The sequence below is a fragment of the Elephas maximus genome, chromosome 4 (assembly GCF_024166365.1).
Source record: "Elephas maximus indicus isolate mEleMax1 chromosome 4, mEleMax1 primary haplotype, whole genome shotgun sequence".
NCBI classification, from domain to species: Eukaryota; Metazoa; Chordata; class Mammalia; order Proboscidea; family Elephantidae; genus Elephas; species Elephas maximus.
In genome coordinates this window covers 63090577-63097290 of record NC_064822.1, presented here as the reverse complement: position 1 = coordinate 63097290, position 6714 = coordinate 63090577, and positions in this window count along the sequence as shown.

Below are 6714 nucleotides of genomic sequence, written 5' to 3'. Positions count from 1 at the left end.
TATCCACCACCACCGCCACCACCGCTCATTGCTGTGAAGTGGATTCTGACTCATAGTGACCCTATAGGACAGAGTAGAACTGCTCCATAGGATTTCCAAGGCTGTAACCTTTATGGAATAAGACTGCCACAATCTTTCTCCTGCAGAGTGGCTGGTGGGTTCGAACACCAGCCTTTCGGTTAGCAGCTGAGCACTTAACCACGGTGCCACCAGGGCTCCTGAGAGTAATATAAGGGCCTTGTCTTAGTCATGTAGTGCTGCTATAACAGAAATACCACAAGTGGATGGCTTTAAAAAAGAGAAATTTATGCTTTCACAGTCTAGGAGGCTAGAAGTCCAAATTTAGGGTGCCAGCTCCAGGGGAAGGCTTTCTCTCTCTGTTGACTCTGGGCGAAGGTCCTTGTTATCAAACTTCCCTTGGTCTAGGAGCTTCTCAGTGCTGGCACCCCAGTTCCAAAGGATGGGTGTCATGGATTGAATTATGGTCCGGCCATGTGTGGTTGTCCTCCATTTTGTAATTTCCCTGTGTTATAAATCTTTGCCTGTGGTTAAAAAGATTAGGGTGGGATTGTAACACCACCCTTACCCAGGTCACCTCCCTGATCCAAGGTAAAGGGACTTTCCCTGGGGTGTGGCCTGCACCACCTTTTATCTCTCAAGAGATAAAAGGAAAGGGAAGCAAGCAGCAAGTTGGGGACCTCATAGCACCAAGAAAGCAGCACCAGGAGAAGAGTGTGTCCTTTGGACCCAGGGTTCCTGTGCCTAAGAAGCTCCTCGACCAGGGGAAGATTGAGGACAAGGACCTTCTTCCAGAGCCGGCAGAGAGAGAAAGCCTTCCCCTGGAGCTGATGCCCTTAGTTTGGACTTGTAACCTACTAGACTGTGAGAAAATAAATTTCTCTTTGTTAAAGCCATCCACTTGTGGTATTTCTGTTATGGCAGCACTAGATGACTAAAACAACGGGCTCTTCTCATGGCTCTTGTTTCTTGGTAGTATGAAGTTCCTATGTCTCTCTGCTTACATCTGTCTTTTATATCTCAAAAGAGATTGATTTAGGACACAACCTAACTTGTAGATTGAGTCCTGTAACTGCCCCTAATTCCACCTCATTAACATCACAGAAATAGGATTTATAAAACATAGACAAATCACATCAGATAACAAAATGGTAGACAATCACACAATACTGGGAATCATGGACTAGCCAAGATGACACACATTGTTTGGGGGACACGATTCAATTCATAATAGACCTCCTATATATCCTTCACCTAGACTCAATAACATTTTGCCCCATTTGTTCTCTCTTTCTCTCTTCATATCATCATAGTTATTATTAGTGGATAACTGATCAGAACAACAGAAATATATTTCAAGTACATATTAAACCTAAAAGGAAAAACTTTATTGGAATTGTACTTCCCAATGAGATAGATAGAACTTCCTGTCCATGTCCATTTTTTTTTTTTTTTACAGAGAGGCAGCATAGCACACCAGTTGAGGTCATATATGGAGCTGGGCAGTCTTGATTTGAATCCTAGGAGGCACAAATGATTTTCATTCAACTACTGACCTAAAGGTTGGCAGTTTGAATCCACCCAGTGGCACGGTAGAAGAAAGACCTGGTGATCTGCTTCTATAAGATTATAACCAAGAAAATCCTATAGAGCAGTTCTATCTACCTGACCTATTGCAAACACAATTTGCATCTATGATAAAAATAAAATACATCAATGGATGAAAATTATTGCTAGAATAAGTTAGGGTTCAGAACAATCACTAGTAAGTTTGAAGATTGTGAAAGATGTATCAATGATTGTTGTTAAATGTATTATTTACTCTTCAGGTAAATCACCATCTTATTAAGTTAATCTAATATGAACATGGAGAGAATAAATAAGGAATCCTCAGGTGGCTCAAACAGTTAACTCATTAGGCTGCGAACCGAAAGGCTGGAGGTTCGAGTCCACCCAGAGGTGCCTCAGGAGAAAGGTCTGATGATCTGCTTCCAAAAAATCAGTACTTGAAAACCCTGTGGGACACAGTTCTACTCTGACAGAAGTTGAAGCTGAGTTGACAGCAACTGGTTTTAAGAATAAATAAATGCTTAAAGAAGTGATTGATAGGTGCCAGCAAATAGGAACCATGCCTCCAAATTAAAAAAAAAAAATGTGGCTTACAATTATCCAATGATTTGGGGGCAAAGTTAATGAAACTGTTCCTTCTACAAGTCTAAATACATATTTATGAAGCCTCTTATATGTGTTCTTTTTATTTGAAGATATAATGTTAATCTGTGGGAGGAAGATGTAGCAGTCTGCTCCCGTAAACATTTACAGCCTTGGAAACCCTATGGGGTTTGGTTTTGAAATGTTAATCTGTTGAAAGTAAATGTGAAACTATTTGCTTCCTCCTCCTTGAAATCATGCAAAACATGCAAAGGAGAACAGACCCAGACAGGATGGCCGTGTGTGCTTGCGAAGCTTTTTTTTACTCCAAGAACAGTGTGAGGGCAGGGAGTGCATGGCAAAGCAAACTGGCACTGCCCAGTGCTTTTGAAGAATCATGAGGATTCTGTTTTTAAGATAGTGTGTTAGTTTCCTATTGTGACTTATCATGGATTGAATTATATCCCCCCCCCGCCCCGCCCCATGTGTGTATTAATTTGGCTGGGCCATGATGATTCTCCTGTGTGTTGTAAATCCTGCCTCTATGATGTTAATGAGGGAGGATGCGTGACAGTTGGATTAGTGAGGCATGACTCAGTCTACAAGATTGGATTGTCTTGAGGCAATCCCTTGAGATATAAAAGAAAGAAGTGAGCAGAGAGACAGGGAGACCTCAAACCACCAAGAAAGCAGTGCCGGGAGCAGAGCGAGTGTCCTTTGGACCCAGGTCCCCAGGGTCCTTTGGACCCGGGTTCCTGCACAGAGAAACTCCTAGTCCAAGGGAAGATTGATGAGAAGGCCGACAGAGAAAGAAAGCCTTTCCCTGGAGCTGACATCCTGAATTTGGACTTTTAGCCTACTTTACTGCGAGAAAATGATCTCTTTGTTGAAGCCATCTGCTTGTGGTATTTCTGTTACAGCAGCACTGGAAAACTAAGATACCACTACAACACAAATACCACAAGCACATGGCTGTAAATTAATTTTCTTATAGTTCTGAAGGCTAAAAGTCCAAATCAGGGGCTCAGCCATGTTGATCCTTTCCTTGTAGGTAGTCTTGGGTGTTCCTTGGTTTCTTGGCTTATAGATGATCTTCACATGGTGTCTGTCTTCCCCAGCATATTGGTGCCTCAGTGTCTAATCTGTTTTTTTTTTTTTTTTTTTTACAACTCAGAAGAGATTAGATTTAGAACTCACCCTATGCCCTTTATCTCCACTCTTACTCAACACTGTGCTGGAAGTCCTAGCTAGAGCAATAAGGCAAGATAAAGAAATAAAGACCACCCAAATTAGCAAGGAAGAAGTAAAACTACCCTTAATCGCAGATGATATGATCCTATATATAGAAAACCCCAAAGATTGCACAAGGAAGCTATTGGAATTAATAGAAGAATTCAGCAAAGCTGCAGGATACAACATCAACATACAAAAATCAGTCGAATTTCTCTATACTGACAAAGAGGACTTCAAAAAGGAAATCAGCAAAACAATGCCATTTACAGTAGCCCCCCAAAAGATAAAATTCTTAGGAGTAAATCTAACCAGGTACAAAAAAGACTTATACAAAGAAAACTACAAAACACTACTGCAAAAAACCAAAAGAGACTTTCATAAATGGAAAAACATACCAGGCTCATGGATAGGAAGACCCAACATTGTGAAAATGTCGCTACCCAAAGCAATCCACAGATATAATGCAGTCCTGATTCTAATTTCAACAGCATTCTTTAACAAGATAGAAAAACTAATCATCAACTTTATGTGGAAAGAAAAGAGGCCCTGGATAAGCAAAGCATTATTGAACAAGAACAAAGTAGGAGGCCTCACACTACTTAATCTCAGAACCTGCTATATAGCCATGGGAGTCAAAACAGCCTGGTACTGATACAACGACAGACACAGACCAATGGAACAGAATTGAGAACCCAGCTGTAAATCTATCCACCTACTATAAAGAAACAAGAAAAGGTTTTCACACAGAAAAAAAAAAATCTCTGATAGTTACCAGGGATGGGATGGGGAAGGAGGGAAAATTACCAAATAGATAGAAGACATGCATTAATATTGGTGAAGGGAAAGGGAACACACAATATGGGGGAAGTCAGCAAAATATGACCAAGGCATGGGAGAACAGTGAGATCAATGAAAGAACAAAGGGCAGCAACGGTCATTACTATAGCATAGACAATTCTTCAACAATAGTATTAACAAACACAAGTTTAAGAATGGACACATAGGTAGATAAGTATACCAAGAGGTGTGGGAAGATGTAACAGAACACACCCACTTGCAGATATTGGTTTGGTGGTGGATATTTCTACATACATAATTCTGGTGCTTCTTATATATTAATATAGACAATACAGCACACAAAGGCCATAGTCAGGGCAACTTCTCAGACATAACCAAACATCTCAAGGGACTAAGTTCCTAGGCTTGAAGGTGAAGGACTATAAATTCAGGGGTCATCTACGTCGATTGGCACAACATAGTTCATAAAGACAAAGTTCTGCATCCTACTTTGGTGACTATCGTCTGGGGTCTTAAAAGCTTTCCAGCGGCCATCTAACACACATCTCTTCCTGTCTGGAGCAAAGGAGAGTGAAGAAAACCAAAGGCTCAAAGGAGCAATTAGCCCAAAGGACTAATGGACCATATGAACCACAGTCTACATGACCCAGAGACCGGAAGAACTAGATGGTGCCTGGCTACCAATAGTGATGGATCTGACTGGGATCATAACAGAGGGTCCTGGACAGACTGGGAGAAAAATTGTAGAACAAAAAATCAAATTGACAAAAAAGACCAGACTTCTGGTCTGACAGAGACTGGAGGAACCCTCAAGACTATGACCCTAAGACATCCTTCTGGCCTGGAACTGAAGCCATTCCCAGAAAACACCTTTCTGCCAAACCACAGACAGGCCCATGAAATAATAACATCTGAGAGGAATGTGTTCCTCAGAAGAATCAATTATACGAGATCAAAAGGGCAACATTTGCACAAAAGCAAAGAGGAGAAGGCAGGAGGGATAGAAAATCAGGATGAAAGGAAATGGGGAACCTAGGATAGAAATGGGGAGAGTGCTGACATGTTGAGGGGACTGAAATCAATGTCATGGAATACTTTATGTACAAACTATCAAATGGGAAACTATTTTGCTCTGTAAACTTTCACCTAATGCAAAATAAAAAACTAAAAAAAGAACTAATCTACTCAGGTGTGTCTAATTAACACAATAAAGAAAACCTTATTTCCAGATGGGATTACATCCACAGATATACCAGTTACGTCTGAGGCAATCCTGACTCGTGGCAACCCCACGTGTGCAGAGTAATACCGCTCCGCCGGGCTTTCAAGGGTATCAGCTTTCAAAAGCAGATTGTTAGGCCTTTCTTTCAGGTTCATCTGGGTTTGAACTGCTAATCTTTAGGTTACTAGTCAAGTGATTAACCATTCGCACCACCCAGGAACTCCTTGGAGTCCTGGTGGCACAGTGGTTAAAAGCTCAGGCTGCTAATCAAGAAGTCGGCAGTTCGAATCCTCCAACCACTCCTTGGAAACCCTATAAGGCAGTTCTACTCTGTCCTGTAGGGTCTCTATGAAATGGAATTGACTTGACGGCAGCGGCTTATTATTATTATTAAAATAGGGACTCCTTATTCACAGGAAACCCTGGTGGCCTAGTGGTTAAGTGCTACTGCTGCTAATGAAATGGTCCGCAGTTAGAATCCACCAGGCGCTCCTTGGGAACTTTATGGGGCAGTTCTACTCTGTCCTATAGGGTCGCTATGAGTCAGAATCCACTCGACTGCAGTGGGTTTGGTTTTTTTTGGTTCCTTAGAATTCCAACGCATAATTTTGGGGGACACAACTTAATCCATAACAGATAATTAAGGCATGTTGCTCTGCCTTGAGTTTGTCACCTGGATGATACAAGGCACCGTTACCTTCACTATTTCCTACCATCACTCTCTTTGTTTTGTGCTCAAGGGACTTTCTTGGAGTCAGGTATTCTTGGACAATTTTGGCACATGGAAATGAATGTCATCACTCCTGCTGCCCACTTTATGACATATCTGAATCCAAAACGTCTCAACATTTTGTTGCTAATTCCACATTTTGCCCTTAACAAAATATACATATGACAGAAGACTTGAAGACCTACCACAGATTTGTGGAGACTTGATTAAAAGAGGCTTCATCAAAACTGATATTTTTAAGTATCTTTTTGTTTGGGATCTTGGAGCTTTCACACTTGAAGCACTATATCTTAATAAAATTTAGAAGGAGTGAGAGGTTGGGGTGTACCTAAAGTATCTGACACTTGGCGTGGATTATTTTTAACACCTCCCTCCTCTGTGAGACAAAGTTATTTTCAGTAGTAATTATGAAATGATCATATCTCATGCATCAGCTAAAGTTTGCCCTCCCCAAATAAAAATATTACAACTTGCAATTTGTATTCTATTTCAGTCTTTTATATATTTTTTATTATTGTTGAAAGTATTCACAGCAAAACATAGACCAATTCAACAATTTCTA